The 27,208-nt window shown below is 39.8% G+C and overlaps 1 protein-coding gene and 1 long non-coding RNA gene across 2 annotated transcripts in view; both read left to right on the plus strand.

Annotated features, from left to right (window-relative positions):
* tnfsf10l (TNF superfamily member 10, like) overlaps positions 1-27,208 on the plus strand; it is a 76,231-nt gene that overhangs the window by 35,192 nt on the left and 13,831 nt on the right. The gene's annotated exons all lie outside the window — the stretch shown is intronic.
* LOC146522496 (uncharacterized) lies at positions 226-25,920 on the plus strand. The gene is made up of 2 exons (XR_014873069.1): positions 226-7,449; positions 7,513-25,920. It is a non-coding gene; the product is annotated as an uncharacterized LOC146522496 (long non-coding RNA).

A 27,208-nucleotide genomic window follows, 5' to 3' on the forward strand; every position in this document is an offset into this window, starting at 1 on the left:
TACCAGTGACTCCAGAGAGCCCTTCGAGAATCCCACCACTGCTCTCACACCCACACACACACAGTCATTCATAAACCCACTAACCCACTCCACTGATATAAGTCATCGTCTTGCAGACATTGCCAACAGGACTTTTCCCCTCAGTCTGAATGTCTGGACGCTTGCAGCAGTATATCTTCAGTCCCCTTAGTTCCTGTTGCCCCCACTCATAAACTCTCTTTTCCTTTTTTAACCTCTTCACCCCCTCCTCTCTCTCTGCTCTACTTGTATGAAACAATCAGAGAGTGCTGCTCCATGCCCCTGTGGTCCTCAGTGGACGGGAACAGGAATGTCTAGTTTTTCTGCAATGCATAAGTGGATAACAGAGAAAATGCAGGCGGGCAATCGCTGGTGACAAACACTTAAACATGTTTACATCTCATTACTTCCCTACAAATGCTCACACATGCAGACACACGTACTATCATGCTAATTGAAACCCCCCCGGAATTACCCTTCGGTTCATTTGTAAGCCATTAGAAGCCTGTCCACTGTTACTGATTCCTTCGAGCTGGTTTTGAAACTCAACACGTTCTGTTCTTCTTCAGCTCGCGTCACTAGATTGACTTTTTAAAGAGTGGAACTATTTTGCGAAAAAGCCAAGATGGTGGTTAAATCAAGCTGGCAGACCAAGGAGGCGCCATCCCTTTTCTTATAAAATGTTCCAGTGAAGTGACCGGAAAACCAGAGATGAAACTCCAAAGTTTTGTTGCCATTTTTTAAACATATAAATGGAGAAGCTGGAAAGCAGTTATACATTCTCAATTATGACAGCTTTACAACAGCGAGAATGTCATATAACAATCAGACTGTGTCCTTCAGACAAACTAAAGCTAATCAGTAGCTTTCACAACACAGGTGACTCAGAAAACAAGCGTCCACCCCATCATGCCAGACAGTTTAAGATGACAGCAGGGTTAAGCCAAGAGCTCTGATGGGAACATTGTGATCTGTGTAGCACAGGGCAAAATATACCCACTTATCACCTGACTGTCAGTACATTAAGAGGCTGAGAGCTCTTCCGTTAGTCTCAGAGTCAGTTTCCCATGCTAAACTAGTGATTTGCTAAGCCTTTGCAATTCACACAGTCACTGAACTGACTAACAATTGAGACGTTTATTCCTCCTTCTCTCACTGTTGGCATCAGAAAAGTCACTTTCCTCAAAGAGAAGGAACTCTGTTACTGTATTCACAAGTTTGAATTCAAATGCTTCTTATTGAAATTAGACAAGAAGATCTAAACGGGTGCTACTATTATTATTGCTATTTACTATTATTTAAGTCACGCCAAAGCCTGGCTAACATACAGGTAGTGACAAAGTAGGTGTTTACAGGAGTTTAATGAGCTGTCAGCTTTACATAGATGTCTCAGTAAGTGTCACACCCGTAGTTACACCTATATGATATTAATGGCAGTATTCTTCTCAAACTGGCCTTAAAACGCTGTAGTGTACTTAACCTGATGTGTCTTTCAACTGATGACCACAGTAGGTCTTTGTGTAAGTGGAATAAAGCAAAAAGTCACTGCCAAACAACAAGCACAATTCTATATGACAAAAATAGGTCACGCCTGACCACAGCCACTTATAAGGCATGTTGTTGGTGTCTGTAAGGCACACCAGCTGTTTGCAGCTAACAGGTGCTGGAAGCGAGGAGCTTATCGCGGATCCTCACTGCAGCCACTTAAAACCATTTGGTGCTGCACTCTTTTGCGACATGTTAACATTTTGTTGACTTTTATTACTGTGCTTGGGTGAAAATGCGTTAGTGCATAATTTAACAAACAAACACACATGGCAAGAGGACATGGTTAATCTTGGATAAAGATTATTAAAGAGATATTTGACAAGTCCAAGGTAAAAAAAATTAAGATCTCTAGTTATCCACATGAAAGCAAAAAAGCTATCTAACCTTTCATCTAACCTAATAATTTTGAGAATTCACTTCTTTCTTCACAAACTCGCTCTCAAGCACACGCAATGGCTCTGTGCCTCTTAGATTTGGCACGAAACCGACAATCCAACAAGTCCAAAACAGATGCTTGGATGGGATTCACTGATGAACTATGTGTGTTGGATAGGCTTGGGCTTGGCCGTGACGTTTTGGTTAGAAAAGAAAAAACAGACTGATGAGTAGAGAGTGTGAGAAGGACAAAGTATTAAGAATGAGCTTGAGATGAAAGAATGTAAAACTAATAAAGAGGCAACGATAAAAAAAAAAAAGTAGCATTAAAGCAGATCTGGCTCGTCGGTTACCTTATAAAATGCGTTGGCTCCACGTGGAGATTCCTCATCCATGGAGCGCATGGACCAAATGCACACTCCTACAAACTGTGCATGAGTGATGTGATGATGATGTAACAAATAGAAACCGGTAAGAAAAACGAGAAGCCATCAACAAACCCAACCAGGCAGAAACAAATGGAGAAGGGGAAAAATATAGATGAGAGGCTGAAGACGAACGGAAAACAGGCAGGTGAGAAAAGAAATAACAAGCACACCATGAGATCAGACATTTTTCGCTTCTGACTGCCTTTAAATCTCATGACCATTTAGACCTCTTCCCATATGGAAAAGAAATAGTAAAAACTTGATGATTTACTCATGAAAGTGGCCACTTTCTCATTACTTTCATATATTGTTTTAGTAAGTATCCAAAACATACAAGTTTCATTATATAATTTTTCAAGGGATCTTATATCTGTTTTCACTCTTGTATGCTTTTCATACAAGTTTCACACAAGACAGATACAAACTTTATAAGATTTATATATATCTTTTCCGTATGGGTTGGTTCATTTCAACTTGCAGACACTTAAAACCTGCCTGCGGTGTTCCTAATCCATCTTAGTCAACACTCTTCTTGGCACTGGTTGTGTTGCTTGCAAACAGTGACACCGCCATAGCTTTGTATAATATATATCAACACTTAGACCGTGAGTACACGTTGCAGTATTATATACCTTATGAAGGATAGGTGTAGCCATAGAGAACAATCTTCCAATCTACTAATTGGAAGGTCGGTGGTTAAATCTTTGGCTATGCTAGTCTGCATACCCCAAGTTGTTAAAAAAGCACGTAAGCGTAGATGAAGTGCTTGGGCGAATGTGTCATGTTGTAGAAAGTACTTTGAGCGCTCAAGTAGCGTAGAAAGGTTCTATATAAGTACCAGTCTGTATACCGTTTACTTTTTGGCAGTAGCGTGTATCACAATTATTTTTAAAAAAATCACACTGATTACTCCTTTTTCCTTTCCAGTCACCTTTCTCACTCACTATGTGTTAACAGACCTCTCTGCATTGAATCATATCCGTTATTAACCTCTGTCTCTCTTCCACAGCATGTCTTTATCCTGTCTTCCTTCTCTCACCCCAACCGGTCGCAGCAGATGGCCGCCCCTCCCTGAGCCTGGTTCTGCCGGAGGTTTCTTCCTGTTAAAAGGGAGTTTTTCCTTCCCACTGTCGCCAAAGTGCTTGCTCATAGGGGGTCATATGATTGTTGGGGTTTTCTCTGTATCTATGAAGCGCCTTGAGGCGACTTTTGTTGTGATTTGGCGCTATATAAATAAAATTGAATTGAATTGAATTGAACTTCTTATCATTATGGAGAAGAGTGAGTTATTGTACATGAAGCTAATTTTAAAACTGTCTATCTATCTCCAACTGCAGATAAACATGTGTTGTGTATTCATCCATGAATATAGATTGTAAAAACAAAAATTTATTTCATAATTACGTTGAAACAGAGAAAACTGAAGCAGTTGCCGGGGATTCCACGAAAACAACATCTTCATGTGTAGCAACAAACATGTTTCTTTCTGTTATTAATATCACATTTAAATGTGTTAGGTCTGCTTGATTTTATTTTTTCAATGTGCCGTAGGAGGAAAAAAAACATTTGCACAAAAATACTTTCGAAGATGGATTTTCCTATTTCATACAGTTGAAGCCTCATGTGTACTTCAGCTGCAGTAAAAAGTAAAGAGAAAAGAGAGGGAGAAGAGATGTAGAGGAATAGATGGAAACAGGAAACACGTAGGGGCTCTGCAGATGAAAGAAGAGAGAGAGAAGCTGACCCAGAATCAATAAAACGTCTCACAGCGCGGTTTTAATAACATACACATTGTGTGGAGGCGAGGAAAGGGGACCAAGTTAAACTTCACTCTAGATAAAATTATTTAGTTGACTGTAGTATATCTGTCTAACACCTTTATTGCACTGTGCCTACCTGTGTATGTATCTAAATAAGAGACCAGATGGTTCATGGCATTAAACAACCTTGCCGATATCAGCGCATCAGTTCACAGCTCAGAGTTTGCAGTGATTGATGACGGTCAGGGACTGGGTTGGTTTGAACTCAAAACACAGCAGGAAACTGTATTAGACCTCTACATGGTCTCAGCGCTACTCTATCTTTATCTTCATTGACTTGCAGACTGGCTTCTTGTCTTATTTTGCTAACTTCTGAAAACTGAGTGAATGAAACTGGAAAGATGAATACAGGGATTGAGGAGAAGTTCGTTTTGTTTGAGGGGGAATTGTTGTTGCTCTCTCTGCTATAGGTCAAAGGGTCAAAACCAGCTCGTCAGCTTGCTGTTCAGAGCAAAGGAAAAGGATTTACCTTTCAATTTAGGGCAAGTCAGTCAATCCACACCCAGCTGTAGAGCTGCAGATTTACTAAGACTTTTCTGACCTGTAGCGACACATTATCATAGCTATCCTCATATGACCTCAGCTTCTATTTAACACAAGCTTTCATGTGGTGTTATCAGGAGACAGAGCTGCTTATTGTCATGGAAAGGAAGAAGTTTTTACATTTCCTTTCTGTCATCTCAAAGTCCACATAAAGGAGCATTTAACCTTATTATCTAAACCTGCTGCTTTATCTTTGGCCAACATGGAGGGAGTCTCAGAAAAAGTGAAAATCTGAAACCCCTAACTTTACAACTGGGATGATCGAAAGCCCCCATAGAGACATTTAATGACCTTCACATTCTTCTGTTATTAGCTTTGCATCTTGGCCATTGTATGCAAGCAATGTGTGAAAAGTTAACAAAAAGAGGAGACTACATTAGAAATCCCATTTACTTATGTTCCTCAGATCCACCTTTGTGACCGTTGAACAGCTTCGCTGATGGAAATGTTACCAAATATCTGATGGTTACCAAAGTTCACAAAGTACAACTAGGCTTGAGTATCATGAAACAGATTTTCTCCAGACCAAAGTGACAGATGCTGAAACCTTCCCGTGGAGCACAGTTTGGGACAAATAGCCAAACAGTCGTCTGACATGAAAAAAAGTTGTCTTGGTCTGGATAAATTCTAACCAAGGTTTAGTTTAATGTTCCAGCATTTTCTTCATGTTTAAGACATTGAGACCTACAGTAATCCAGGAAAATGGGAACCGATCATTTAGTATGCTGATTACATGTCTGAGGTCAACAGCTAATATATCGGGGATCCCAGTTTAAGACTTCCTCTGCTGGTCATTATTTAAGGTTTTGCACATAATTTTTTTAAAAGCCAATAAAGAACTGAATCCTGATTGGACAATGGCCAGTGTTCTTGCACTTTAAAAAAAAAGTTTTATATTTTTGCTCTCCACACGGAGTATATCAACACACAACCATAAGCCAAGCACTGGCCAGTACTCCTCTAACTGCAAACATTTTCTATTACCAAAAATCGTATCTTTTGCCAGCATGTTCACCTGCAGATATCAGCGCTTACACAAAGTTCAGCCAGCTTTTAGAGGTTATAACATATAAATGGGTGCCAGGAACACCCAGTTAAAGGAGCAGGCAGAGCCTAATGTGAAAAACAGTTCAATGTGTTAGAAAATAGACAAGAATTTCTCAAAGGATGAAGGAGAGAATGGAATGGTTATGCCACATAAAGCATCAACAGCATGTGAGGCGTTAAGAAAAGGAAGTTGTTCATTCACTTTATTTGATTCATCCAATTGGCAATAGTAGGCTACCTGCTGAGCTTACAGCATGCTGAGGTCAGATGAACGCCCATCTGGAAACCCATCATTGTCAAGTAGGTGGAAGCATATGGATACTGGATATGTGGTGAAAACAAGAAATAGAGGAAGTTGTGGTGAGAATTTTCCACACACGCCTCATGGACATGAATGTTGAGATAATTTGAGGGTTTTAATGATTTCTTTGAACTGTTCTTTTTGGGTGGGTGTAAGTAAACTACACCACTACATCAACCTTAGATATTTCAAAAACCACACCTAACCATATGAAATGTGTACAGTTTAAGACAAACATTGAACCTGTTTTGGTATAAAAAAAAAAATTAATTAAAAAGTTAAAAAAGTAATTTCTCGCCTCTTTAATTCTTTTTTTACTCCATAGTTATAATAATAATAATAATAATAATAATAATAATAATAATAATAATTTCAGAACTGTTTCAGATGACAAATATGAAATAGTTTGTGCCTGTGGACACGTTACGCTCCAGTGTATTATTTGCAATCGTAGCTCAGTTTCCTTAGGAAACAAAGCTCCGTTGGTCTCTCTTTGTGAAAGCATTGTTATGTTATATCTCTAAATCTGCCCCCGTCTCAAAGCAGTGATGTCACAGCAAATATTTAGCTTTTGGCTGCTGATGCAGAACAGCTGCTTTGACATCAGTGTTTAGGGTGTGGATAGACAAGCTGCAGGCTTCAAAGGTTTAACCTTCAAAAAAGCAGTGCACCATGCAATGTAGTGTTAAATTACTCTTTGAAGCTTAATTATTCACTGTGACGTCTGCTATTAAGACAAGAATGTGCTCTTGTTCAACAGCTTTATTATGCCACACCAAAACGTCTTTAATTATATTAACCAATAACAGAAAAAAGTGTGTCTTTGATTCTCGTCTTCTTTCGACACTTGAAGTCTGAGCGAACCCTGTGTCTGAAAGATGTTTGTGGTTTATAAATGCACGGTTTAAAATCTTTGCTGAAATAACTCTTTTATTGCACTCAAATAATACTCTACACATAAAGGAAAGTAAGTGGAGTCAAACTTAACAATAAACAGTATGTTATGAATTCACAAAGCCCTGATAGACGTCAAAGAGTCGGACCCATGACTCACGATTTATTAAGCATGAACATTTCATCACCATTGTGAGTTCTCAAGGCAAGCCTTTGATGATGAAAAGGTCCTTAAAATAAGTTCTGCCGATATTAAAGTCAATGGTCCCAGTTCACTTTAGGACTCTGATGAAGACAGTGTAGTGTTAAAACGTTGGTGTTTACAGTTAAAGGACGTATTTGCTAGTGTCCTCCAGTCACTTTGTTGTCCTCAAGCTGAAGCACCTGATTTGGCTGCATTTTGCTGGAGGAGAACCCTGACTTTTATTTTATCTTCTAAGAATTAGCATCAGTCAGAAAACTCTTATAAAATAATGTAATGGAAGTTGGTCAACAGGATTCGAAATGGGGAATTTGCCTGCTAGCATTTGGTTACTAGCCACATGCTAGCTGAGAATAAATACCTTATCGTGGTTCTGACAAATTCAGTATGAATAAACACCAAATAACGTTAAATACATATAATGGTCGTGTCCAAATTCATGGGCTGCATCCTCCTGAGGCCGCATTTGTAGACCGATTATGTCACAGCGACGCACCGAAGGCTGTCCAAATTCGTAGACTCCTCCGAATGCAGCCGACAAATGCGTCCTCCTTTTCCCCGAATTTGAAGGATGGGTTGGGTGTGTCCTTCGTGGCCTACCATATCCCAGAATTCATAGCGCGGCCCAGCCAAACTCCAGTTTCCAACAATGGCGGCCGCTACTAAGTTTTAAAATTACTCATACTAATCTCTCTGGGTCACAAAATAAACTTTTAACATATTTTCAGGCGAGAAAGTAGCTGTGTAAACATCAAATATCTGCTCGGTTTATCAAGATATCTCATATTTGCAAAAGTGCTTCGACGTTTTCGGAGGCGTCTGCTACCAGCTCCAGCTCGACAGCTAGCCGGGAGCTCGAGGGTCACTGAAGCCGCCGAGAACGGCACAACTCCCGGCACATCATTTTCCGATCACTGCGAGTTTCACCGGGTTTTGCTACTCAGGTTAAACGTAATATATAAGTCACTTAGACAACCTAAAAATGTTATTGTTGGGCTTTTTTCAGTGTTTTGTTTGTTCGTGAGTAAATCGGTTTGGCTGAGATTAAAGTTATTAGATTAGATAAAATAAAACTTTTTACACAGCTGACTGTGGGTTCCTCCTTGATTTTTACACAGCTGACTAAACGTCAAATAGAAAAATGATTAAACAGAAGCATGACACGTCAAGAATTTACGCCAGTGTCCTGTTATATTTTAGAAATATATATATTTATATATATTTTATATTTAAATCATTTATTATTTGCTTCGAGCCCTGTGTACAGGAGCTGCATGCTAAAAGATCTTTTGTTAAAAGGGTTGGCGTAATAAGCAAATGCTTCAGCCAATACGTTTTGATTAGCCTTGTCTCATGCTTTCTTGCTTTGTGGTAGATCTTTGTTCTGTCTTCACTGAGATATTTGAATGCTAATCAATAAAAACATATCACTCAAAGAAAGCAAGGAGCAGATGGCCGAGTTTATTAAACTCCACGGAGACAGCGGAGACGCAAATCAGAAGGCTAGACCGTCCAATTTCACAGCCGTTTACTTCCGGCCTACCCGACCTTCTGAGGACCCGGCCCACGTAGACTGCGAAGGCCGGGTCCTCAGGAGGATGCAGCCCATGAATTAGGACACGACCAATGTCACACAAAGAATCCTGCTAGCTTGATAGCATTGACTTCACTAAGGCTAACTAGCTAATGCTAACTCACAGCATCAACAATGTGTCCTCGTTCTTCTGGCTGAAAACTGGTTGGTGGGCCTTCGCCTTCAATTTTATATGTAAAATGATGGCTGATAATGGTTAGTGTTCCAACTTTTTGACCGTCACAAGTACCCAGGTGCTTGCATTTCGTAGCCTTTTTTTTTTTACCAGCACACTAGCAGGAAAGAATAGAAAGTGTGTGCACAAATGATACTTTGTGTAATTGTAATAGGTATTTCCTTTTAAGTTCCTGAGGAAAAAAAAGGCTGAAATCACACTTTATATTTTATCAAGAGCTTCATTGTTATAACAGTGGGCATAAAGAACACCAAGTACCACTGTCGACAAAAAATAGTAGTGTCTTGTTGCTCATAAAAAGTGTCACAATACATAACTGGTCTATATTCCAAGGTCAACACATGACAGACCTCGCAAAAACACATTTGCTCTTACAGTACCATAACTGTTTCTTTGGCTGTCAAATGAAATAGATCAACTTTCACGTTATTCCATGGAGACAAACATGTGGTGTCCTTTAGGAACATCGTTGTCTTTAATAAACAACTCCCAGTAATGATTTCTGGATTTTTTCTTTTTTCAACCAGGGAAAACCCCACAAATGGACCTATTTTAATTCTTCCTTCAGTTTGCTCTAAATTCTTGCTTTGAGTTTCTCCTCCTTGTAGATATTAATGAAGTCAATGTGTGTGAATATACTCAATGTGGTCAACTCAGGACAGCGCAGCCTGGGCTGAATAATGCAAAAACGGTTATATTTCAGTAAAAAATATGAACTTGAAACTAACATAGTAAGTTGTTTCAACCTTGTCAAGCTAGAAACAGTAATGCTTTCTAATAAGTTAGTGCAAAGGTTATTGCATCCAAAGAAATAAAGTTTTCTGTATTCAAAAGAACACTATAATTTGCATCTGGTAGCATGGTCCTGCTCTGGGACTCCTCGGTCCTTCCACTGGAAAATATGGAAAGCCGTGCAGTTGTTCATGAAAACAGATTCGATTTTGATGCTGGGTTGCAAAGTGGCTTGCAAAATACTCACACACAGTGTTCAGTATCTTGCAAGAACATCTCGCTCACTGCTGTCGCTAAATCATTTTTGAATGAGCATTAGTCTCCATGAAATAAGATGAGGTCATTGTTGGGTTTGATCTTTGGACTTTTTGACTGTGAGAAACATGGAGAACATAATTTCATTAATTCATATTTCACTGAAATGTGAAACATTTAAAATACATGTAAATATATATTTTTTAAAAAACAAAAATTATAAGGCACTTGTTTGACCTTCATCTGTGATGAAGAGATTGAAAGCAGCATGATGTAACTGGAGTGACAGACTCTTGGATTTGTTTCATGCCAAAGGAACAAGTTGGCTTTTGAGCAAAACTCCCTTATCTTATTCTGCTCTACAGTTGGCTATTGAAAAGCAAATGTCAGTCACTGACATACTGTTTATGCACTAGCACACACACAGGGTGGAGTGGTGGGCTGCTGTGTTGTTAGTGATTTCCAGCTGATAGACAAACACAAAAGACCTCTGTGTCTGGCGTCGACCACCCTCCCTCTCTCTCTCCATTCATTCCTTGGGACGTGTTCCTGTCCAACAAACCCCTGAAAATCCCCCTTACCTCCATCTTCACATCCTAAATACCTCACTGTAGCTTTCACATTTGCTGAGTTTCTTAAGCATCAGAAAAGCTTTCATATTGTCACGAAATATCCATTAAATGCTAAATTCCAGACTCACGTTATCTTTTTCCCCAAAGCAGAAGTTTTTCCTCACATGACCAATGCATCCATCATTTATGTATAGCACATCCCTAAAGTATTTCAACTTCATGTAATAGATTTAATACAGATTTTACATCAACTTTCAATGCCTTAACTTAAAAAACAACCAAAAAAATAGCCTACAGTGACCTTGTACACTTGGTGCTAACAAAAAGCAAAGCTTACAAGATGTGCAGGTGCTCCAATCAATTTTTCACTCTTCCCAATAACCCATAACAGATGTATTACTTTCTCTCAGGTTCTTGTATTGGCTTACACTGTATTATTTTTTGCTCTCTGGCCAGCGCTATGAAAATGTAAAAAAAATTTGTGGATCTCTGCACGGTTTTCACCAGAAACCAACAGACGCGGGTTTGTTGGTGAGGCTATGGCACAGCTGTGAGTCAGTTTAGGCTCAGTGAATCCTGTTTATATACCCAGTCTGAATATCCTTTAAAGTTGTTGTGTTCGTTTTTTTCAAAGGTTTCTAAAAAAAACAACGAGAGAGAGAGAATCTGATTTAGTGCAGAATATCGATAACTGCAGCGGGGATCTCTAACCCCTTCTAGTAAATAACACGTTTCAAAATGTCTGAGTTTATCGGTTCCTGGCATCATTTTCTGACAGCTGCACCTTGAAAAAACAATGATGTCAAACTCATAACAGCAGAGTTTTTGTATATGCAAACTTTTCCACTGTTTCTCCATTGTGAGAGATACTGAAACAATTGGATGGCTGCAGAAAACCAGTGCAGGCATATTTTTTTTCTACAAGAACCAATAAGCAGAATCAGTAATTAGCAAATAGAAGTCAGAAGGGTTAAAAATGAAACTTGGAACGAGTAAAACAAACGTCACCCGATTGCAACACACTCAGCTCACACCTGGGGATCAAAGTCCGACCCTTTGCCGCATCCCCCCCCCCCCCTCCTCTCTCTCTCTGCCCCTGCTTTCCTGTCCTTATAAACTCATTAAACACTTTCCTCTCCTCGCAGCTGATATTTTTGCATCTTAATCAGTACACCACAATATTCCGTTTGGACAGTATGACCCCATTTCGAGTTAAAAAGGAGGATAAACTCAAGTAGGTAACTTGTCGATTAATTAACATTTATTTTGTAATATTGACACCAATTAAGAAGGACTATACCTGACATATCAGTTAATGTGGAAACTGTACAGTTGCAAAACTTCTGAGAATGTCATTAAGGCTTGTACTTAAGAGTCTGACCTGATCTACCGTTTCATTAGTTTAAATGTTAACGAAAATCGTCTTTTTTACAACACTTTTTTACAAATGCGCCTCTAGCGCCTTTTGTGGTCTTATTATCTTGCTTTTGTTCACAGAATCTGATTTAAACATATCTTTGAGGGTAAAACAGGCAAGTTGCTCTAATAAACCCGTATAAGGATGTAAAGCCTCTGGGAAACAGCCCCTCCACACACACACACACACACACACACACACACACACACACACACACACACACACACACACACATATTTGTAGATGGAGCGTTCACAGACGAAACATTGTTAGAACATCAAAACTGGTTGGTTTCCTCTCTTTGGCTTCTAGCCTTGGTTAAAAAATTTTACAGTTTGTCTTTTGGGATAAACAGTATCTGTTTTAAAACATACTGTCTGCTTTGTTGCATCCTTAAAAATGTGACATTTGAGTCGGGTCTGATGAAGTCATGGTTTCATACTCACAATCAAGGATGCTCTTGTTGAGGGTTTATTGTTTATTGAGTTTATTTCAGGGAAAATAACAGTCACAGGAAGAGCTTCTCTGTGGCTTCTCTGCTTTGTACTATGGTTTTATCATATATTATCTTCAGCCCTTACTTTTATCCTTTTTTTTTTATTTACAGCATTTCTTTAGATGTGTGTTGACCTCTTGGAGCACACTCTGCCTTTTCTGCTATCAGCATAAAAATAAAAATGGAAAAACTGGCATAAATACAAATTGGATGAAATAGTAACATGTTACCCGAATGAAGTCACAGCACAGTAAGAAAGTCTGAAGCCACTTTTGATAAATGTGTCCTTTTTGGCAGGATAAACAGAATAAGTTAGAGTTTCACCACCTTCCAAGTCTGGAAAGACCCAACAGATTTGTTTTTTTCATATGAGATATTTTGCTTAAGGGCTTGGGTTTTTTTTCACGGTATTAAAAGAAAAAAGTTTTCATCTTAACCAGAGAGCTTTGTTTTAACCTGCCAGATGTAGCAAATGGGTGGGGTCACTGGACAACACAGAGAGGTGAGCCAAGTTAGAGAGAGATATTCATCTGATGAGTCAGTGTGTTTATGGTGTGCTCTTATTTTGGATATTTGCCATAGTCAAGGTGCAACAAAGAAGACACACAATCGTTCTAATTCGTCTAATTATTAAAGCAGAAGACTTTAAAACACACATTCTTAAAAGAAACACTGAAGCAGCAGCTGAGGAAGGAAATCAATAACAATCTGGTTGAGACTTTTCAACTTTGGAAAAAATGTTTAATGTTTTTATCCAAATGTCACATCTCAGGCCAGTCCATTACTGACTTCCCTTCAGTATTACAAGTGCTACCCAATAGTTACCCTGTAGTTTTTACCTAAACTATTCATACATACATGCTTCACTGATAACCCTACATATATAAATCTGAGCTGTATTAAACTCACAAGTCTTACTTGATTTCAATTTGGCCAATCTCCACTTCAAGGTCATCGCCTTGTTACTCGATCAGTCCCCCCTTGTGCTCGTGATGCAGGTCAAATCTTTTCCTTTGTGTCAAAATGTCCACCCTGGAAAGTAGGACAGGTGATAAGCACAGATTCTGGTGCCCATGTAACAGTATTGTTTGGTCTGTTTGTGCTGTTGGCAAACTGATGTAATTAATCACATTGAGAAAAGGGAAAAATTAAGGGTGATAGATGCTTCATAAATAAAGTGAAATATGGAACTGAGTGCTAGGCAAGTTTTGCCTGTAATGCCCTTGCTCTACTGTAGTATATATAAACCTTCAGAGGTTAAGATGTACCTAGCCAACTGGCTGCTTAACTCTTGATTGTGTAGGAAGAGTCAAGGAAGGACAAACAGAGAGACGGGCAGGAGATTTAGTGAATTATAGTAAGACTACTATATGCTACAGTGTTGCTTGATCTGGGATTTTAGTGGTGATTGAGAGGTAACAAATGACATCATACTATATCATACCCGAAGTACATTTTTATGCACATGTATCATAACATTATAATATCACTTTAATTTCACAACAATAACATCTAATTTAAACAAAAAAAACCCTTTAAATGTAAAATGGTACGCAGATAAAGATGTACCCGAGCCCTAAGTTTGGTTGCTCAACTTCTGGTTATATAGAGGAGTTTGCAGACAAACAGAAAAAAAACATTTTTGAGTCTTTCTGCTGAATTTTCCCTTTAAAATCTAATCAGGACATTGCACATTGTATTACCATGGGCAATGAATTCTTGGTGTGCAACACTGTGAATATAAACAAAAGAAAAGGCCAAGCACAGTCCTGTTTACACTCCTTACTTGGCGCATTGGCTCCTTAGTCCTTAGAAACTGTGGACTCTTCACCCAAAAACTGTCAGTGACTGCTGGGTGGTACATCAGTTACAGTTTCTGCACAGAGGGTTGGTTTGATGCAAAAGTTGACGTCTCCACAAGTTCAAAACAGCAATTTAAAAATAGCAGCCACACTAAAACAGTCCAGAGTTGCAAAGAAGATAGAATTAGAAGGAAAATAAGCTAAAAATTTAACGGTGAATTCACAGATGTTGATATGGTGCCTAAAGATGTATATTCAACCTGTGATGCAAATTCAGGCATCCATACTCGGTCACCTGCAGCAACTTTGTTTTTAGTTTTGTTGGCCTGTAAAATGTTTTTTTTTTTAAATGTTTTTATCTCCTTTCTCTCATTCCCGTGATGACCAACTGTCCTTATGGGTTGGTGCCAACTGAGGAGCCCAAAGTGCTTCCTGAAACATGAAAAGTGGTTGCAATGGGAGATATGAGGCTATCGTGCAGGTCAATTATCATGCACAAGTCACTGCTGAGCCAGTGGTATTTGTTTTAGTGCTTTATCATGTCATAGTCAGAAATGCTTTTTATAATTCTTGCTGGGAAATGACACAAAGCAGCACTGATGACTCTAACTGTGTACGTGCTACAGTTCTGCTGAGATTTTTTTTATTGTTTTATTCCCTCAATTTGATGTTATGGGACGTTTATTGGGAACACAAAAAGAAAGTGCTTTTTTCAGAAACACGTGTCGCATGAAAATTATTTTTGTCCTTTATTAAAGAACAGAGATCTCCCAGACACTGCTGTCTTCATTATGACATACCTTATAATTACTATTTGCAATGAAATGAAACCTACAATACTGAGTCAGAGAAACAGAAGACCGAGGCTGTAAGACAACTCCGCCTCTGGCCTGTGTTAGGGTTGTTTGCTTCTTTAGGGGCGATAACCAAGTTTTAAAAGAGATCACGGGGTGACTGACAGAAAGATAAAGAGATGCAGGGAGGGAGGAAAGAGAGTAAACTGCTTCCTTGAATGCACCCCTACAGTTGATTAGCTCTTTTGCAGCAAAGCCAGAGAGAACAATACAGAAAGAAAAACACACAAACACTTATAGGAAGGTAAATACACATAAGAAAGAAGCGATAATGCACTATTTCTAGCGTATAAACAGTTTTATCCTGTTTGCGTTCTTGGTTGTGAAACTATATTGTGAAAGTTATTGAGAACAGCAGGGCTAATAACTCAGAGTCCTCTTGATGTGACTGAAACTAAACTCCAAAAGCAATAAAGGGTGATACCAATCTCCTGGGTTTTTTTTTGTTGTTGTTTTTTCTTCTCAAGCGTGTACAGTCAATGGTTTCCTCAACTGTACACAGCATTTTATCTGGCAGGAAACTACCAAGCAAAAGAGGTCAGTAATCAGTTCCTGGCATCGAGCTGGTCGCTGGTGTGTTACCTGTCATGAAACCTTTCCTTGCTGCTTTTCAGAGATAAAACTAATGAACTACTCCTGTTTGGTTGCACTGGGAGTAAATCACAGACGGACAACTGTATGCAGAGACCTTGGACTACCGCTCCAAGTTAAATAGAAATATAAAAAGGATATATGCTGTAGATTTTAGGCATTTATAGCATACTCTTGTTTTAATGTCAGTGAGGCAAACAAAGGGGATGCTTGAATTGCAACACAAATTTAAGACAGTGTTCAGCCTCATCTCACGGCGTTAATCAAAAGAGAAATTTGAATTGTTGCTATCATGTGGCTGGAAGGTTTTGGAAAAATTCCCAGTAAGAGTTCCTTGTGCCAAGGAAATCTTGTCAATCATCCAATTCTAAAGCCAATAATGAACATTAATTAAGAAGGAATGCATTAAAGAAGACCTCTTATGGTTTCTCTGCTGTTGTGTATGTACTGTTACATTGGTGGTTGCTCTTATTAAATGTGACCAAACTTAAAATAATGAGGCCAACTTCTGTGCAGGTAGGGCTGTGAGCCAAAAGCTCAGGCTTCAAACTGATGTAAACACTCTGTTTCCAACTGGATTTTATGAGGTCAATAAGACCAGTTTCCATATGTAATGATCTCAGGTACATGGCTCTGGCTGTGAGAAGAGGCAGCCAGTCAGAAGAAAGGTAGCTTAAAGGGAGCAGACCTAAGACCTCAGTCACAGGGGGTTAGAGACCAGTTGGAGATTGCCTTGCAACCACCGATCACTAGGGAAAAATATATATTCCCCGACCAGATGTGGGTGGTTGCTGGAGGTTTCTGACAGTCAACGTGAAATCGATTGCTAAAACTAAACAAAAACAAAAAAAAACAAAACAGCAGCAAAACTACAAGAAAAAAAAAACACAAACTGGACACAGAGACAGTTTCCCATATCACTTCAGAGTAAAAGTTGCACCTCTTGAAACAGGTTTCAGCAGTTAGGCCCAACTTTTACTTTGAAGTCAGACAGCGTCAGTTTCTGGTTTGCATCATATGCTCGGTAGTTTGTCAAGAAGTGTTTACAGATATGTGAATGTTTTTCATATGGTGGCAATCTGCTAGTGCAGTCACAAGGAGGTTTGTGGTGCAGCTCTCTCTTTACCCAGAAACTAGCAGCAGCCTCAAGCAATCACTTGCCAACCAGTCAGGGATTACCGGGATTTACAGGGAGTAGAGCTTGCTGACTAGAGGCCTAAAGCATTTTTTTTTTTTTTAAGATTGTGAATAATGCAGAGCGACTCTAGTATTCACTGGAGAAAGTTTAAGCACAAAGAGGAAAGTTTTGTGGAATACGGCGCATGGAAACCTTCCTGCCTCCTCTACTCTCATCTGATTATGCAAAGGAACCACTAAAATGTTGGGTCTGCAAGTTCAGGCTCCACTGACTTCTCTACAACAAAAGCAGTGAATGATCTTTCTTTCTTTTTTTTTCTTTTTCCCTGCACTTGGACTCGTTCAACTGGCTGGAAACGTTCCTGTGGCAATGCTGGAAGTACCCGTCCTGACACCACTCCAGACCAAACAGTCCATACATTAAATAAACCATAAATGGAGCTCATGTGGATTAGAATAACATTGTTCTGAGCCTTGATTCATTTCTAATGTTATGGCCCATTATTCCTTTATTGTACCATGTTTGACTCCACTGTCAAAAGGAAGAAGTGTGTGGGGATGTTTAAGCTGCTTTCAAGTTATAACTCTGTATCAACATTGCTGATTTGGAAACACCTGTACGACTGTAGTGCTAAAGCCACATCTCTATTGATAAATTCATTTTTAAATGATTTTTTAATTTTTAAGCAAAAAAACCCAAAAGCAAATAAAAAAATATTTACCAGTTTTTCAGCAGATATAGAACATCGAAAGGTCAGCCAATGAATCCAAAGGCCAAAACTCAAGTAAACTGGCAGTTACTCTATTTACTGATAAAAAACCAAAAGTATAAATCCTGCCATCAAATGTGAAAAATATCTTCATCTGTTCAAATGTGTGCATGGCCCGTAATGTGGTCGGATTTCTTTCCATGGAGATTACCCTGTCAAGCATAAATTTGTGGTTTGGCTCGAGGGAGATTTAAGAAAGGAAAGACTGTCAAAGAAAAACAAAACATTGTTGATGCATACCGACTCCTGACACTGAGGTGTTTGGTTTACATTAAGGCAAATGTGAAAAAGAAACACCTTCAAAGCATTCAACCATAAAATTTTCATTTGTGCTCTTATCACTCTGGAACTGGTGCTAGTCTTGAACAGTATGGCTTTACCAAGAAGACCAAAGTCACAAAGTCACCTTTGACCTGGCCTTAAATGACATTTGAGTTACAGATTAATCTTTTACCCATTTTAAGGAGGCAGACTTTAGGTACATAAACATGGTGGTAGTTCACCTCTGTCTTTGGTTAATGTCATTTTTTTTATTGGACTCAGACAGTGAGGTATGACTTGCCTCCTAGACCAGATTAGGGCTGATAAGAGTTTGTAGCTTCCAGAAATACACAGTGAACCACATACGCACACACATACTGCCAGTCCAGGCCTGTCGGGGTCGAGCAGCATATTAAAGTATTGGGTTGCAGCTACTGCTAATCTGCAGAAGAAACGCTCCTTCATGTGCATACTTGTCCTTCTTTCACTCTCCTCCTTTTCCCCTCAATCCCCCCTTTCAGTTCTCCTTCTGTTCTTTTTTTTCCATACTTGTCCACTGTGACTCTCCTCTGTGTTTTCCCAACTTGCCATCATTCCTCTTCTTCTCTCATTTCCCATAATTGTCGATCCATTTCCCTCTTTTCCCACCAGTTTCTGATTTTTGGCACTGGTGTTTCGCCCTACCAGCATCTGATTTTTGTCCTATTTCATCCTATGTGTTGTTCGTTTTGAAAGTTACAGTCTTGTCTTTTTCAGACTGGATGTGGCCATATTTGTACACCAGGATGGATCTGGGGAAGGGCCAGTACTTGCTAGCTAACTTGATCGGCAGGTGCATGCTGTGTGAACCTGCTAAGGGATGTGTGTTGTTGCATAAGAAAAGTTTTGGTTAATTAAGACAATTCCACTACTCACTCACTCCCTGGTGGAGGCAAGCTACAGTTGTAGCCACAGGTGCCCTGTGGCCCCTCTGGCCAATGCCAGTAGGTGAAGTGTTTTGCCCAAGGACACAATGACCAGGACAGACAGAGCTGGGGATTGAACCGGCAATCTTCCGGTTACAAGATGAGCTTCCCAACCCCCTGAACCACGATCTCCCCCTTTAAGCCTTAATATATGTAAGTTGTGGTAATATTCCCCTTTACAGATTTCCAAAATGAGGAAATTTAGTCATAAAGACCCAAATTGTGGTTACCATTGGGGGGGGGGGAGCAGCTTGCTGGGGCCTTTCGGTGGGAATAAGGGGAAGAAAAACAGGTTAAAAAACCTGTTTATTTATGTTATAAAGGAGGGAGTCTAACATTGGGATTGACTCACTAATGAAGCAAGCCTCAAGTGGCCATTAGAGTTACTCCAGTTTTTGGTCTCCTCCCCATTAGATTCAGTTTTTATCCCAGAAAGAACAGCAAGGGTGCTTTTCAGTTAAAGTGGCATTTTCAGTGATTCCAGCTGTGTGTCTCTGGTGTTAGTAAGCCAGCTTCTGGTTTCACTGCTGCCATGTCCAGGCTGCGTGTTTCCTCTTTATCACTCTTAATGCATGCAGCTACTTCTGTACTTTAACTCCCATTATTGAATGGAGACGTTAATGTAGGATCATAGATTGAACCAGTAAAATTGCCAGTTTATTAAGAAATATTAGGACATATTAAGTAGATTTTTTAATCCATAGGCATGAGATAATATGCATTCTGACAAATTAATCCAGCAGATTATTTAAAAGTTAGAACACCCTCCTGGACTCCCTCTTGACCAGTGTTCCCCCCATATCGGAGTGCTGACAGAAAGCAGAGCTTCCAAGAAGACATTTTTAAGGATTTACTCGCTATCTTGTCTCTTTCTCTGTCTCTCTCCTCGTACCGTAACCTTACATTTTTTCCCTCCATTTCTCCATTTCTTTCTTTTTTAAGCTTTTGGCCAGACATAGCATGACGTGAAGAAATCCAGTTATTTTTATCTCTGTCTGTTGTTCCAAACAGGGTGAAAGAGGAAAGTTCAGGGCTTATTTGTTGTTGTTATTGCAGCTGGACAGGGGTTTTTTGGACTTGAGCTGTTTCAGGCTTCCCTAAAGCTCATGCATATTTGCACAAATGCATACACTTTTACAGATGCACCACAGCAAATGCCCTCAGGTCGGTGTAATCAACATGCACTCGCATAAGGTCACGTTGGCAGTGAACTTGAACTTTGAGGCTTGTCACATCAGAGCCTCCATAGTGATTTACTGGAAACAAAAGCAGTTTCCTTAATGAGGGCAGGAGTGTAGTCTTTCACCATAAACCACCAGCACACAGTGGCTGATAAAATCCTCATTAAGGGTAAAGCCACAAACACATAAAACTTACTTCCTTGTTGCAGAAAATAAGCCCAAAAGCATTCACTGCATGGTGAGAAAGAGGTTTTATTGAGCCCTTTGGTAAGGTTAGATAAATTATTGTTAGAGTTATGGCAATTATTTAGTGTTTCATCTGGGTTTCATGCATTGATAGGCATTCTTTAATTTTCACTGACATAAAAACTGTAATTTGCAATGACCAAACAACATTTGACTGCAAATGATCCTTCTGAAGAGCAGCGATTGTGCTTATTTTCAGCTCCAGCTCCATATGTAGCTTAAACTGGGTTTTGGTGCGGCCCCTCGGTTTCTCTTCTTTCTGAAAGAAACAGTTTTAATCCTCCTCTGACAGTTTTTATTCCTCAGCACAGTCTGAACTGTCTGAAGCAGCTTTCTTGTAACTTCTTTAAGTATTTTTCAGGAATAGTTGTTTTTTTAATGGCCCCACACTGCTTCAAAAATGTTGAGGTCCGGCCTCTGGGGAGGTCAATCCATGACTGAGGGTGACTGATGGTGTTCCACTGCGTATGTTCTTCCATCCAGGTATGTTTTTACTGCATCGGGAGTGTGTTTGGGATCATTGTCAAGCTAAAAAATGAATCCATCAGCAATCAGGCAAATTGCATAGTGGATCAATGGTGGACCATCATGTTTCAAAGGTGGCTGTAGACACTCATGGTTTTATCTCTCTTCTGACATCTTCCGTACATATTGACAACAATGTGAACCAAACATTTCAAATTAGGATCTATCACTCTGCTGCCACTGCTTTTCAGTCCGGTTCTTTGGTAATTTGCCATGCCTCAGCCCTTTCTCCATTTCTGTTCTTTAGGAATGGCTTCTTAACACCCACCCTTCCACTGAGACCATTTCTGGTGAGGCTTCAGTGAACGAATGAAGGGTTAGATAGAGGTTTTTGCTGGAGGTTTTTCTGTTTCTTAAGCACATGACTTTCAGGTGCTAGTTTCTTAGGCCTGACACTTACTCTTTTGTCCTCCATTTGTCCAGTTTCCACCAATTTCTTGAGGACACCATGGTGAGTTATGTTGTACTTTTGTCAAACTGTGTTGTTGGTGGTATTTTTCATTAGCTTCAACTATAGAAATGGGAAGAAATGATGTGCTTTTGTGAAAAGCTGCTGCTAAAGCTGCTGTGCCTAAAGATACAATTTAAAATTGGTTCTTCGCGAAGTTGTCTGTTGTGATACAACATTGATTCATCCTTTCATAGGTCAATGTTAAGTGGCTTGAAGAAAACAAAATCTCTAGAGATGGTCAGGTACAATAAGGGAAAATGGGTGAAAGACCTTTAGAAAGCCTAGAGAACTATTGGTCAGAACAATTTTATATAACTGCTACTAAGTATCTCTGGCTGATTGTTCCTTTCTTTCCTGTCATTCTTCTTCCTGCATGGCACAAAAAAGTTCAGTAGGGTGAAAAGGTAAAGAATTCCTTTCTCAGCATTGGCGCCTTATCTTTGAGCCTTTCTTGATGTTCTCATTTTTAATCTTGACATATGAAGCTGTGAAACAAAACATTAGTGTGAGTGTGGGGGATAGTGTGTGCATGTGTGTGAAGGAGGCACTTAGAAGGATTGTGTGTGATTGATTTCCAAGGACATGAATGAACAGTTTAGAAAAGACAGCTTAAAAAAAAGCCTTTTCCATCTTATTAGACGAGCAGGCAGCTGACGTGAGAAAAAAAATCCTTTAGAAGAAGTGAAGAGTCCTAAATTTAAAAAACTGTCAGGATACACCATAACCGAATCAATGCAAACAGTTCTCAAAAAAACATAGAAATACCAAGTGAAACATCAAAAGTAAAGATAAAACCCCTGAAAACAGAAAACAACCTCACCTGAAATGCAGCAGCTCCAATGCATTGTCAATGCAGCCTTTAGTCATTCGCGGGGAGCCATTTAAGTGGCGAATGACTCAAATAACTGTCTCGACCTCCGACACGCAGTAACTCTTTCCAGGCTTCAGACTTTAGATGGGCTCCATGGAATGCAAAGTCCAGTGGGGTTCAGTGGCTGGAGTGTAACTCACAGGAAACTGATGTGCATCAGTGAAGACTTTTATATTTTACTTCCAGGCAAGAAGTCCAATGTGTTATCCTCATTTACGGTACTGACTTTATGACTCTCTGCTCTCCAACAATACTGTGTCAGACATACATGAGGCAAAAATAAATAACAGATAGATGCAGATCTGATGATTTGGTGTAACTGACATTTTTAATGAATGACCATCACTTAAAATTGTGATCCCATGGATGAATAACTATTTATAGCTTTCTGGTTGCGGTTTGTAGTCCCAGTAATATCACTCGTGTTTGACCAGGCTTTGGTTGCATGCAGATACAAAACATGAGAAGGAGCCTATTTGCTGAAATGTAAATTAGACTAGAAGCTGTCTGATTTTCTATGACTATCATTTTGCTGTTTAGTTGCTTTTGTAAATTTATTTACATTTGTAAACAGCGATCAGTGGATGGAACAGAAAGTCTTGGTCTCACAGGTCCAAAATATTGGCTGAAGCAATCCTCAGATAAATGGCTAAGATAAGATAAGGTGGGTTCCTAGATTGCTCAGAAGATAAACAGGCAATCGACTTAGTACTTTAGTGCCGCAAACAGGTTGACATTTTGTTTTTTAATGAAATGTCCATAAAAATATTTTACCTCAACCTTTAAAGCACCAGCATTGTCATGCCTGGTATGTTTGTACCCACTCACAACAGTCTCCATGCAGAACTGATGAGTATTCATGCATATTCATTTTTTCTTTGTTTGTGGACATGGGCATGAAAACACACTTTAAAGGCAATTTGTGAATTGTTATTGGCAAAAACTGGCTGAGCAACAAAGTCTACAAGGTGGCAGCAGGCCATGAATGAGCTGGCTGGAGACCTCCAGTGTGGTGTGTGGCATCAGTATCTTCTTTCAGCTACTTTGCACGATTACAAGAGGTTCTAACTTTGAAAAACATATCACAATCTTGATACGTCTTCTTCTATACTGATGGGTCCAAGTCTCTTTTTATTTCTTGTTCCAACAGTGAAGCCTGAAATGGAAACGTCCCCACACTGGAGGTCTGCTCCCAAATTAGGAAAACAGATCAAATTCAAATAGTTTCCATAGTTTCATACCAGGAATGACTTCCATGTCAGTGTCACACTAATATTTCACAATGTCAGTCATTACAGCATCAGTTCAAACTAACTGTGCTCAAACATGTGGCCTTTAGCAACAATCAAACCTAATTAGGAATGTAAGGAATTATTTTTATTTACTTGTATTTAACGCCATAACAGCCCTTAACTCAGCTAAAGAATAGGTGTGCATGCTGAAGTTTTCATATCCCGTGGATTCAAGACCAGGATGGCTTTCTGTGCAAAACTTTTCCATGTTTTTCATTCAGTTAAAGTGTGTCCCAGAGTAATCCAAATGCAGCTTCCAGCTTTTAATTTAATCGAGCTATTTGTTTTTAAAAGTGTAATTAAATAATTGAAATTGTTTTACTCCTACAACAAACCCTATTACCTAGAATTATCTCTTGATCCTAGCCATAATTAACCTTTCATTAAAAGGGCAGAGTAATGACTTCAAGCTGCAACCACAGGGGAAAGTTGGAAAATCAAAAAAAAGAAAGGAAGAAAGAAAAAAGTTCCTTTTATTACCAATTCATCATACTGAAAACAACCCATGCAAGTTTCCACTGAGGTATAATTCATGCGATCGGCTCACCTGAAGGAATTATTGTGCTTACTTATGCAGAACAACACTTAGATGTGTTTTTACGTTATGATGTCCGAACTCATTTTTCTTCCCTCACAGTCCATTTTTCAGCAAGTGTTTCTTAACTCTCATAGCAATGGACTTGGACAGTGCAAGAAAAATCATCCTCGCTCAGAATATGATTTACTTTCACCACGGCCAGTTGTGTGTTTTATGTCTTTATGGAAAAATCCCGCAGGAATCATTTTTATCTAAAATGTGCTGTATCTTTTCACATCGGGGCCTGCCATTTATTTCAAGCAAGTTTGACACCTTGTACACAAAACACACAACACCCCAATGGTGTTTTATTGGATCGAGATCTGTCATGTTCAAAAACCCAGTAGGAAAATATCCCCTACACCGTTACACCACTAGTACCCCGGTTTGTTTTTATTAGGCGTGATGGATCCATGCTTTCATGTCGTTTATACTGAATTCTGACTGAACTATCCAAATGTGGCTGCAGAAAGAGACTCATTAAACCAGACAATGTTTCCCCAATAGTCCAATATATTGTCCAATATGATTAAGTCTGTGTGAACTGTAGCCTCAGTTTCCTGTTCTTAGCTGACAGCAATGGCACCCACTGTGGTCTTCTGCTGCTGCAGCCCATCTGCTTCAAGGATTGACCTGCAGTCTGTTTAGAGACACTCTTCTGAATACCTTGGTTGTAATAAGCGATTATTATTACTTCCTTCCTCAGCTTTATTTCCCGTTTGGTATTTGAAGGTCGTATTGACCATGTCTATATACCTAAATGCATGCAGTTGCCACCATGTGATTGGCTGATTGCATTAGTGAGCGGTTGACACCTTGTACCTAATGAAGTGGCCAGTGAGCATATGTAACTGCATACAGAAGGTTGTAAATAAAAACCAGATGGCAAATGGCAGTAAAGTAAACAAAGCACTATAACTCCAAGTGACACTGGTTTCACATTTAAAAGTGCTGCTGGTCCAGAATCTTTCAGGATGCCACTGAAACCTTCCAGTCCTGTGTGCAGCATTATGCATGTAGTTGATGTCACGCTGTAGCCATCCCATAGTTTCCCAAGTGAGAACTTAAGCATCAGAGACAGCAGACATAATGAAAACATGTTGCTCCAGAGTTGCCCTGAAAGAGCTTGAAAGCTTCTGAAACACTGTGTTTTTCTGGGTTGTTTTTTCCCCCTTTCTTTCTTCAACTGCAGCCACATGCAGGACAGAAAATCTGTTGGCAATTTTCTCTCTTTAAGTGTGTGTGGGGGTAATTTTCTGGTTTCAGGACCCAAGGAACGTTAGGCAGAGACAGGCACGCTACGCCGAGCGAGACCAGCCGACACTTTGAGTTGCACTTTTCTATATTGTGTTCCCCCCTTAGAGTACATAGGATATACACAAGCCGTGGTGTCACGCTGACACACACACACATACTGAACCCCAGAGCAATCATGCTCAATTTGCAGGTTGAGCTGAGTGTTCAGTGCAGGAGAAACAATCCCGCTGCCAAGAATAACATCACGTGGGCAGCTGGGTGACCATTAAAAATGGAATTAATCATATTCAGGATATTGTGGTATTTCTGCAAATTAATCGCAGAGATTTATTTCAATAGGAGCTCAGTGCCCAGCTTCGGGGCACTTCAGATTGACCACATGAGCCCAACAGGTGGGCAGACATGTAGTAGAAAGGGGGGAAAGGGAGAGAGAAGAGGCAAAAGGGTTGAGAGAAGTAAAAGGAATTATAAATTAAAAGCTTGCTAAGTAAGTTAAAGTTGAGGGAAATCTATTTCATGCACAAAAGGCAACTGAAGCTTGATTTACAAAGTGGGAGAGACAAAAAAAAGGAACACGAGTCAGTAGAGAAAGTATTAGCATGAGAGTGTGTAGGAGAAGATTTACTGAGTGTGTGTGAGAGACAAAACGCATCTGTGTGTGTGTGTGTGTGTGTGTGTGTGTGTGTGTGTGTGTGTGTGTGTGTGTGTGTGTGTGTGTGTGTGTGTGACAAATTAAAGGAAGAACTTAAACCCTTGACCCTTGCCGTTATGGGGTCTGGTGGCTCTGTTAGGGGTTGGCTTTCTTGATTCCTTAGAGGGAAAGATCAGTTTAAAACACTTGTATCCTCATGGCAGACTCCAGGATGACAATGCCACCGAGTGGTTTGATGAGAATCATATGCTTTCGCCCTAAGTCACCAGCTTTCAGTTCGGTTCAACACCAGTGAGAGATCTTTGGGCCCATGCTTTGGACAGCACTCTCCACCACATCATCAAAACACCAAATAAAGGAATATCATTTGTTAGATTGATGTTCCAGAGACTTGAGGAATCAATGCCAAGGCACACCGAAGCTGTTCTGGCAGCACGAGGTGCCCAAACACCTTACTAGAACACACTTTGTGCTGTTGAGGGTCGGCTTGTTTTTTTTGGCTGTTTGTTCTTTTTTCTTTGAATTTGTCGGTTGTTTGTATTTTGGTCCTGGCTGTGTCTACACCTGGGATGAAACAAAAGCCACTCGCTGGGAACATAAATGATAGAGAGGAGCAGGAGAAATAAACCAGAGACTGGACGACGGGGAGGTGTGTGCTGTTGAGGGAAGAAAAGGAAAGTTTGTATTTTGGAGTTGAGATGATGGAAGAAGGCAAAAAAAGACAGGAGAGTGTAAAATGAAAGAAAAAAGGAGCATGTAGTGTATTGTCCAATTTTAAAACTAAGCTAAGTCTGAAACCTCTCCACACATTCTCTGCTGATGAAAATGTCCTGAGTCATTATTCATCAGGATCAGGTCCTTCTCCCTCATTCTAAATGAGAGAAGTGTAATAAAGTTAGTTGAGCTATGATAAAATAATTCAGATTAATTATACCAGTTCACAGCAACATTCATCTCAAGGCACTTTGTTGTGACGTGAAGACCTGCAAGGTCTTAGAGGGAGAGCTCCACTAGCACTTTACGATGGCGGGGTGGAAGAAGCAGAACCAGGCTCAGGGAGGGGCAGCCATCTGCTGCAACTGGTTTGGGAGTGAGGGGGTAATAGACCATATGCAATAAACAGGACAAAAGGCAGTCTGGGACAAAAGTTAATGACATCCAATAGTGGTGTACAAAGGAAGAAAGAAAGGATTGGAGGAGAAGTGCTAATGGCATCATGGGAAATCCTCCAGCAGTCTCAGTCTTTAGGGTCACCTGGTCCAGCATAACTATACGGAAAACTTAATCTTGAAAGAGTCTGTCTACCAAATCCAAATTGGAGCTGTTTCCACAGATGAGGGGCCTGAAAGCTGAAGGCTC

Source organism: Neolamprologus multifasciatus, chromosome 3 (assembly GCF_963576455.1).
Source record: "Neolamprologus multifasciatus chromosome 3, fNeoMul1.2, whole genome shotgun sequence".
Lineage (NCBI taxonomy): Eukaryota > Metazoa > Chordata > Actinopteri > Cichliformes > Cichlidae > Neolamprologus > Neolamprologus multifasciatus.